The 10435-nt window shown below is 36.5% G+C and overlaps 1 pseudogene; it reads left to right on the top strand.

The window, feature by feature from the left end:
• The first annotated feature begins 8673 nt into the window (after positions 1-8673).
• Positions 8674-10153, top strand: LOC118995741 (methyltransferase-like protein 9; annotated as a pseudogene).
• The last annotated feature ends 282 nt before the right edge of the window (positions 10154-10435 follow it).

The raw sequence follows: 10435 nt of genomic DNA, 5'->3' as shown, positions 1-10435 counted from the left end.
AAGAAAAAGATGATGAAAAATATGAACAGTGAAAGGACAGCAAACACACAGCTATTAACAACCACACCTAAAACAAAAGCAAACTAAGAGGACAGCTAGATCAGGAGTGGAACCATAGAAATGAAGAACTCATGGAGGGTTAGAAACAGGGGGGTGGGAGGGGGAGAAGGGGGGAGAAGGCACAGAAAATAGCATAGATGGTAGGTAGAAAATAGATAGGGGGGAGGGCGAGAATAGTGGGGGAAATATAGAATCCAAAGAACTTGAGACACGTGGTTATAAACTAAGGGGGGCAGAATGGTGGGGGAGGGAGTGTGCGGGTGGAAGGGATTGAAGGGGGGAATAGAACAACTGTAATGGTATAATCAATAAAATATATTTAAAAAAAGTTAATAGTTTTGTGGTTTAATTATTTAAATAGTTTTGGTGATTATATTGTAAAATGAATTATTTTCTTTATTTTATTTTTGAATTCTTTCTTGTCAGTATATAAAAATATGAACATCATTTCTGTATGTATCTTGTATTATGCAACCTTGTTGAACTTCTTTAGTTCTAATATTTTTTTGAATCCTTGGGATTTTCTAAATATGTGAATAGAGGTGGTGTTGCTTCTTCCTTCCACTCTTAAATGCCTCTTTACAATTATCTTGCTGAATTGCTCTGTCAAAAATCTCTAGCGTAATGTTTTGTACAAGTGTTGAGTATCTTTGTTGTTCTTAGGAGGGAAGCATTCAGTCTTTTGTTATTAAATATAATAAGAATTACTAAATTTTCAATGATGCTATTTATCACTGTGAAAAAGTTTTCTTCTCTTCCTAGTTTGTTGAATATTTTTATTATGGAAGGGTGTTGAATTTTGTCAAATGCTTTCTCTATCTGTTCAGATGATCATGTGAGTTTTGTTATCTATTGTCTTAATATAGTCTCTTACAATAATTAATTTCCATATATTAAAACAAATGTGAATATGTATAATAAATTAAATTTGGTTGTGCTGCCCTTTTAAAGTGGATTAGGTTCGCAAGCATTATTTTGAGATTTTTAAAAATGTATATCCATAGGAGATATTCACCTGCATTGTTACTACTTGGAATGTCTTTCTGGGTTTTGAATCAAAGTACTCCTGGCCTCATAGAATTGAGAAGTGCTTCCTCTTCTTTTTCCATGGTTTGTGAAGAATGGTCTTTAACTGTTCTATAGAATTTGGTAGAATTCATCAGTGAATTCATATGGATTGGACTCTTCTTAGGAAGTTTATTATTATTTCAACAACTTTAGTTATTATAAGTCCACTTAGGTTTTTTAAAAGTTCTTGAGTCAGCATAAATAATTTGTTTTTAGAAATTTGTTCATGTCATCTAGTTTTCTAATACATTATTCATAGTATTTCCCCATTATTATCCTTTTAATTTCTGCAAGAATAGTAATGATATCCCTTTATTTTTATATTAATGATGCTTTTTTCATAGTCAGTAAAACTAAAGTTCTGCCCATTTTGTTGTCCTTTCAAAGAACTAACTTTTGGTTTCATTGATTTTTACTATTGTTTTATTCTTCTTTATTTCAGTTTTTCTCTAGTCATTAAATTTGGGTTTAATTTGCCTTTCTAGATTATTTTAATTATATTTTTATTTGTTAGAATTGTTTTCTCGATAGCAGTTTTTGGTTTACGAAACATTTGAAAAGAAGATACAGAGATTTCCCATATATAGCCTGTCCCTACAGGTATAACCTCCCGAAAGAACTACATGTTTTACCAAAATGGTACATTGTTGTTTTACCAGGGATAAGCCGACCTACATTGATATATGAAAATTACCCAAAGTCCATAGTTCAGGGTTCACTGTTAGTGTATCCATAATTATAATATACAGAGTATTTCACTGTCCATCCAATTCTCTGCACTTTGACTGCTCATCTCTCCCTTAACCCATCTCTGACAACCACTGACTTTTTAAATTTTTTTCTCTAGTTTTGCTTTTTCCAGAGTGTCAAATAATTGGAATCATAGATTATTTTGTAGACTCACTTTTTTTCACTTAGTGGCATGCATTATAGTTCCCTTCATGTCTTTTCATGGTTTGAGAGCTTCTTTCTTTTTTAAAAGACTTATTTAGCCCTGGCTGGCATAGCTCAGTGGATTGAGCACAGGCCTGCGAACCAGAGGATCGCGGTTCGATTCCCAGTCAGGGCACATGCCTGGGTTGCAGGCCAGTTCCCTGCAGGCCAACTCCCAGCAGGGGACGCATGAAAGGCAACCATACATTGATGTCTCTCTCCCTCTCTCCTTCCCCTCTAAAGATAAATAAAATTTATAAAAAAAAAGAGACTTATTTATTACTATTTTTATTGTTCTATTAGTTTTCCCTATTTTCTCCTGTTGCTCTCTACTGCTCCTGGCCCCCACCAAAGTCAGTCCCCACCCTCCTGTCCATGTCTATGGGTCATTTACACTTGGTCTTAAACTAGGCCCTTCCCTTATTTCCTCCCTTCCCTCCCCTGTACCTGCCTCCCATCTAGCCATTGTCAGCTTGTTCTTTATTTCAATGCCTCTGGTTTTAGTTTCCTCACTTGTTTGTTTTGTTCATTATGTTCCTGTTATAGATAAGATCATATGGTATTTGTGTTTCACTGCCTGGCTTATTTCACTTAGCATAATGCTCTCCAGTTCCATCCAAGCTATCACAAAAAGTAGGAACTCCTTTTTTCTTTCTGCTGCATAGTATTCCATCATGTAAACATACTGGTTTTTTGATCCACTCATCTACTGATAGGCACTTGGGCTGTACTTGGCTTTTATAAATAATGCTGCTTAGCTATTGTAAATAATGCTATTATGAACATAGGGTTGCATATGTTCTTTTGAATCAGAAATTCAGGATTCTTACGGTATCACCCCAGCAGTGGAATCACTGGGTCAAAAGGCATTTAACTCACCCCATCTGGTGTAGCTCAGTGGATTGAGCATGGGCCATGAACCAAAGGGTCACTGGTTCAATTCCCAGTCAGGGCACATGCCTCAGTTGTGGACCAAGTCTCCAGAGGGGAGTACGAGAAGCAACCACACAGTGATGTTTTTCTCCTTCTCTTTCTTCTTCCCTTCCCTTAGCTTTAAAAATAAATAAATAAAATCTTTAAAAAATGTAGTTAACTCTAAATAATATTTTGTTATCTAAATGTACCATAGTTATTTTTATCTACTTATCTATTAAAGAATATCTTAGTTGCTTCCATGTTTTGACAATTATGCGTGAACCCGATATAAGCATCTTTGTGCAGGTATGTTGTTATTTTTTCCATAAAATACAACACACAGTTTTCATTGTTACCAATAACTATTGATTTGTATATTTTGAGTATGTCAGCTATCTCCCATGTGGTAGAATATTGATTGTTCTCAATTAATGTCTCAATTTGATCGCTATCAACTTCAACTGCTCTACCTGACCATGGAGCACCATCCAGGGAGAAATCTCTAGCATGAAACTTTACAAACCACTTTTGACACATTTGATCAGTCACAGCACCTTCTCCATACACTGCACAATTTTTTTTGCATTTCTGTTGCATTTTTACCTTTCTTGAAATAATAAAGCATAATATGCCAAAAATGTTGCTTACTTTCTTCCATCTTCAATATTAAAATGGGTACATAAAACTTCACCAATTTAGATACGAATTTGTAAATGTGTGCTGATATGACAGCCATCACAATGCAATCTAACACACTTGTTTCTAATGAAGTTAAAGACAGCTAAGAGTTACCAGAGCCAACATACTGTAGGAACCCAATGAACTTTTTAGCCAAACAAATAATAGATGAGAATGGCCATCATAAACAAATCAATAAGTGTTGGAGAGGATGTGGAGAAAATGGAACCCTAGTGCACTGTTGGTGGAAATGCAGACTAGTGTAGCCACTATAGAAAATAGTATGGAATTTCCTCAGAAAACTAAAAATGGAGCTGCCTTTGACCCAGCAATTCCACTTCTGAGATTATATCCTAAGAATCCTGAACACCAATCCAAAAGAACCTATGCACCCCAATGTTCATAGCATCACAATTTATGGCCAAGTGCTGGAAGCAACCTAGGTGCCCATCAGTAAATGACTAGATCAAAAAACTATGGTACATATGCACAATGGAATATTATACAGCAGAAGGACAGAAGGAGCTCCTACCCTTCACCACAGCATGGATGGAACTGGAGAGCATTATGATAAGTTAAATAAGCCAGGTGGTGAAAGATAAATGCCATATAATCTCGCCTATAAGTAGAACATAGTCAACAAAACAAATAAGCAAGCAAAATATAATCAGAGACATGGAAATAAAGAACAAATTGACCACAACCAGAGGGGAGGAGGAGGAGGGTAATAGGGGAAAGAAGGGAAAGGGTTTTCAAGGAGCATGTTATAAAGGACCCATGGACAAAGCCAAAGTGGGGAAGAATTGAGGGTAGAAGGTGGTGGCTGGTGGCTGGGGGAGAACTGTGGAGAAGAAACAAAGACAATTCTACTTGAACAACGTAAAAAAAAAAAGAAACTTCTTTTACAGCACAACAAATGGCTTACCCTGGAGAATGTTCCATGTGCACTTGAGAAAATGTGTATTTTCCTGTTGCTTGTAGAATATTTTATATTTATCTGCTAGATCCATTTGGCTTATAGTATAATTCAGGTCTTCCATGCCCTTCTTAATCTTTGCTGTTTCATGCATTACTGAAAATTGAGACTTAAATTTTATAACTATTATGATTGAGTTGTCAACTTCTACCTTCAATTTTGTCACTTTTTGCTTTATCTATTTTGGTGCTCTATTATTATGTACATATACTGCATGGTTTTAATTTTCATGTCTTCCTGATGGACTGACACATTTTTACTTAAAAATATTCTTCAAGTAGAATTTTTGTTTTAATGTCTATTTTTGTAGGTATTGCTTGTGTTGTATAAATTTTTACATCTTTGTACTTTCAATCTATTTGACTTCAAGTGTGTCTGTTGTATGATTGTATACTATTGAATAATTTATTAAAATTGTTCATTTCTGATTTTGAATTGGTGTTTAGTCTATTTATATTTAATGTAATTATTAAAAGTCAAACTTATGCTGGCCATTTTGATAATTTTTGGTTTATGAATTATTTATTTAGTTTTAAATTTTATTGTACTTTTCCCATTACCATTTAACTCCCTTAAATCCTGCTCTCCCCATAATCAACACACTGTTGTCCATGTCCATGATTCCTTTTTCCTTTTAGCTTGTTTCTTCCAGCCCCTAACGCCCTAACAATAGCTATCATCCTGCTCTCCATCTATGAGTCTGTCTCTTATTTTGCTTGTTAATTCATTTTATTGGAGGTGATATTAGTTAATAAAATTATTTAGGTTTTAGGTGTACAATTCTGTAATGCATCATCTGTGTATTGTTTTATGTATTTATCACCCCAAGTCAAGTATCCTTCTACCACTATTTATTTATTTTTTTAAAGATTTTATTTATTTATTTTTAGAGGGGAATGGAAGAAGCGAGGGAGAGGGAAATATCAATGTATGGTTGCTTCTCATGAGTCCCCTTCTGGGAAGTGGCCTGCAACCTAGGCATGTGCCCTGACTGGGAATCGAACCGAGATCGTGTGGTTCGCAGGCCCGCGCTCAATCCACTGAGCTAAACCAGCCAGGGCTTTATTTATTATTTATTCCCCCTATAGCTTCATCTATCTGCTCCCATGCCCCTCTGGCAATCACTATGCTGTTGTTTGTGTCTATGACTATGATGTGTTTTTTTCCTACTTACTTCCTTCACCTATGAGAAATGTCCATGATTTTACTGCCTATGTTTCCTCCTAGCATGTTTATGATTTCAAGTTTAACATTTAAGTTTTTAGTTTATTTTATTACTGTTTATGGTGTGAGAAGGTGGTCTAGTTATTTTGCACATATCTGTCCAATTTTCCAAACATCATTTGTTGAATAGACTATTTTTACCTCACTGCATATTTTTGCCTTCCTTGTCAAATATTAATTGACTATAAAGGTGTGGGTTTATTTCTGGGCTCTCTGTTCTGTTCCATTGATCTATATGTCTGTTTTATGCCAGTAACATGTTATTCTGATTACTGTGGCCTTGTAGTATAGTTTGATATTAGTTAGTGTGATTCATTTAACTTTGTTATTTCTCAACATTGCTGTGGCTATTCTGGGTCTCTTGTGGTTCCATATAAATTGTTGGAGTGTTTGTTCTAGTTCTGTGAAATATGCCATAGGTATATAGATAGAAATTGTATTGAATCTATTAATTTCTTTGGATAGCATGGCAATTTAATGGTGTTAATTCTTCCTATCCATGAACATGGCATATGGTTCCACTTATGTGTATCTTTTTCAAAGTTTTTTCTTCTGTGTCTTACAGTTTATGATTATTTTTCATTCTTCATTAAATTTATTTCTAGGTATTTTATTTTATTATTTTTGAAGCAATTTTTAATGGGATTGTTTTCTCAGTTTCCATTTCTGATAGTTTGTTATTGGTTTATAAAAGTCCAACAGATTTCTGGGTATTTATTTTATGTCCTGCTACTTTATTGAATTCATTTATTAGTTTTAGTAATTTTTTGGTGGAACCTTTAAGATTGTCAATATACATTACTATATCATCTGTAGGTAATGACAGTTCTACTTTTTCTTTCCAATTTGGTTACTTGCTAATTTTTTCTTGTCTGATTTCTATACCTAGGATTTTTAGTGCTCTGTTGAATAAAATTGGTGAAAAGTGTACATCCCTGTCTTGTTTCTGATCTTAAGGGAAAAACTTGTAGGTTTTGCCCATTGAGTATGGTGTTGGCTGTGGGTTTGTCATATATGGCCTTTGTCATGTGGTGCCACGTTCCCTCTATTCCCACTTTACTGAGAGTTTTTACCATAAATATGTGTTGGATTTTATATGCTCTTACTGCATCTGTTGACATAACCATGTGGTTTTTATACTTCATTTTGTTTATAAGGTATATGACATTTATTGGTTTGTAGTTATTATACCAACTTTATATCCCCTAATAAATTCTACTTGATTATGGTGTATGATCTTTTTAATATATTGTTAGAATAAGTTTGCTGATATTTTTGAGGACTGTAGCACCTATGTTCATCATGGATATTGGCCTACAATTTTCTTTCTTTGTAGAGTCTTTATGTGGTACTGGAGTTAAGATAATGCTGGCCTCATAAAATGAGCTTAGGTGTCTTCTCTCCTCTTGAAATTTTGGGAACAGTTTGAGAAGAAGTTTTTGTTCTCTCTGAATGCTGGCTAAAAATTCACCTGTGAAGCCCTCTGGTCTAGTCCAGGACTTATCTTACTTATTTTTTGTTCTTTTATTTTTTTTATTTCCCCTCTTTTTTGTATTCCATAGATACTTTACAGTACGCTATTTAACATTTCTTGTTGTTTCTTTAATATACATGTTAGTTATTTTTAATGAATGCCTTGTGGATTACATTTGGCATCTTATTTAAAAAATGTTTAAATAATATAATGTGGAAAGTTTGGAAATCAAATTCTTCCTCTTTTCAAGATATGTTGCTTTAACTGTTGTTGTTTCTGTTTGTTTAGTGACTTTAAAGGACTATTTCTGTCATGTAAAGCCCCTGAAGTCTCTGATTAGTTCAGTTGTCAGTTAATAATTAAAGATTTCCTTAAAGGCTATTAGCCAATAATTCTTCCAGCCTTTGCTGAGGGGTTGCATATATGTGCTGGGGTATGTTTTCAGTGGTCTGATGGGGAGTTTAAAACTCTGTCTTAGCTTTCATTTGCTTGAGCTGAGCCTCACAATCAGTTAGAAGTAAAAGGTTCGGACTTTCTCATGTTTTTTCTGGGCAAGTTCACAGACTTTCTTATTTATGTGACCTTCTAGCTTCCCAGGAATACGTCAGAGAAATATGACATTTTATATCTCAGCATTTTGCTTTTAAGATTTTGGTCAGCCTCTTGTTAGCCACACTCAGGCAGTTTTGATACTAAACAGTCAGCCATGATCACTTGCCACAGTGCCTCGGGGATGGTGCTTTCCCACAGAGTGAGCTACTGAAGTCAGGTCAAATGGAGACAGACTCCCGATAAAGGAGCTTTCATCAAGCTGATAAACAAGTCCAATAGTGACATTCTTGTGGATAAGGTTTTGTGAGGTTCAAAGTCTGTTCTGTAGCTTCTCAGAGGCTGGTTTTCATAACTTAATCATAATTTCAAGGTTATTGGCTTTCCAAGTTACTGAAGAGCTGGAGAGAAAGGAGTGAGTGGGATTAGGACAAATTAAAATAACTCGAGCTCACTTTTTTAAAAACTGAGATTCAGCTTAATAACTGTTTTTCACATACTTATATGGCTTTAGTAATTTCAGGATTCTGAAGAATTTAGTTTTGACAGTTTTTATTACTATTCTTTTTGATTATTTGGAGAAGCAGATTTTTCAGAAGTCTTTACCATTATGGACAGGTATTTTTATTTTTGTAATTTTATTTCAGAGGCCACTAAATCTCTTAGCTCATGAGTAGAGCTCCAACCTCGTCCCTGCAGGAGCTGGATGGGCAAGTTGGGCATGAAGGTCAGAGCCGGGGGAGGCTCAGGGTCATCCTGCTTTTCTCCCAGGCACTGGCAGTGGTCGGCACCCTCGATGAAACTGCCGGCAAGCTAGCTGTGCCTGAACCCGGAGCCCATGTGGCTGGTGTGGAGGCTGTGGGTGCTGCAGTGCCCTCTTACCTGCTCCCTGCATGTGAACATGACACGCCATGCCAGCCGGCCAGAAGTGACCACAGGCAGCAGGAAGGGGAACCGCCAGTGGTATGTGTGCAGCAGAGAGAAATTGTGTGAGTCACTCCAGGCTGTGCTTGTTCAGTGTTACCTTGGTCAAGGAATGTAGATCTTCTTAAATAACGGCATCATTATATCACTTATATCATTATTCGTGTCATCTGTTTTTAGTCTGTTTATGTGCACAGCATCTATCAATAGGTTGCTAGGAAGAGGCTCAATGTGTTTTCACCAGATCAGTTTCAGAGACTGCTTAAAATTAATCCAGACTGGAAAATTCATAGATTTCTTAATTGGGGTGCTGGAGATGGAGAAGTTACAAAATTCATGAGCCCTCATTTTGAAGAAAATTATACCAGTGAGATATCTGAAACTATTGCAACCAGTTGCTGTGGAAGCTAATACTCCACAGGCAGGTGTTGATATAAAGGAAAAGTGGTTTCTTTGCAAATGCCCACTATCTGGAAGATGGGGGCCTCACATCTCAAAGCCCAGCTCCTGGAAGATGGGGTCTCATGTCACCAAGCCCACCTCCATCTCACATTGGAGGCAGAATTTTCATATGAAGGGAGAGGGGAGTAGAACAAAGAGGTCAAGGAAGGGGGTTGAAAAGTTCTCTACATGCAAACAAGCACAATCCATTCCGATAAGGCCGGTGTGTATCATCCTGGTTTAGTCATCCTGGCTTCACATCACGCCAGCTTCATGTCATCCTGGATCCATGGATCAAGGTCAGCAAACCTTTCAAAACTGGGGTGCTTGAAGGTCAGGGACTATCTTTTGAAGCTAGTTCCTAGAATTCTTATACAAAAATGCTGGTCATCTGCAAGGTACATATTAGTCAGAGTCAGCGCTTGCAGAAACAATATCAAAAGAATGGTGGGGTGGATTACAAGTTCCCACCATTATACTTATCCACTGTTACACTATGATATGGTATCTTCAGAAGAAATAGAGTGTCTAATGTAAATGAATGGCAGAATACAGGGTTCCAGTATGATGTCATCAGCTTCTTGAGTTGCTGGGCTGCTGTGATCTTCCCCTGACTTTGTTGAAGATATCAGAAGTGTCTTGGAGCCAACTGGAGGCAGGGCTATCCTGGCCCTGGTCTTACCCTTTCATCCCTATGTAGAAAATTTAGATGGCAAGTGGGAGAAACCATCAGAAATTTTGGAAATCAAGGAACAGAGCTGGGAAAAACAAGTAAACAGTTCGACTGAAGTTTTCAAGAAAGCGGTTTGGTTGTCTAATCTTTCACCAGACTTCTGTACCTGTTTGAAGGGAACATGTATAATGACTACCATGTTCTAGATGTTCCTGTCTTTGTGCTCAAACCACAGTAAACCCACAGAGGCCACAGTCTTCAGTGGCCACCCCAAGAGGACCCCCTCCTCAAGAGGGCTGGCATTCACCATTACGTGAAGGGTGGGGCCTCTGGGGACTATCATTCTAAACATCATGTAGGAATTAAAAAGGGAAAATATTAATTATTTCTTTGTAATGCCTAAAGGGAAGATTAAAAAAACAACTCTTCGAGGATTTTTATTAGTTCTTATTAAAACATGCAGGTTTCATTCCAATTACAAAAGATAGTGTTTATACTTAATTGCAGTGGGCACTCTTCC

Source organism: Sturnira hondurensis, unplaced genomic scaffold, assembly GCF_014824575.4.
Source record: "Sturnira hondurensis isolate 20B ecotype Veracruz unplaced genomic scaffold, ASM1482457v3 Scaffold0010428, whole genome shotgun sequence".
In the NCBI taxonomy this organism is placed as follows: domain Eukaryota; kingdom Metazoa; phylum Chordata; class Mammalia; order Chiroptera; family Phyllostomidae; genus Sturnira; species Sturnira hondurensis.
This window is presented reverse-complemented; position numbering and strand designations above follow the sequence as displayed.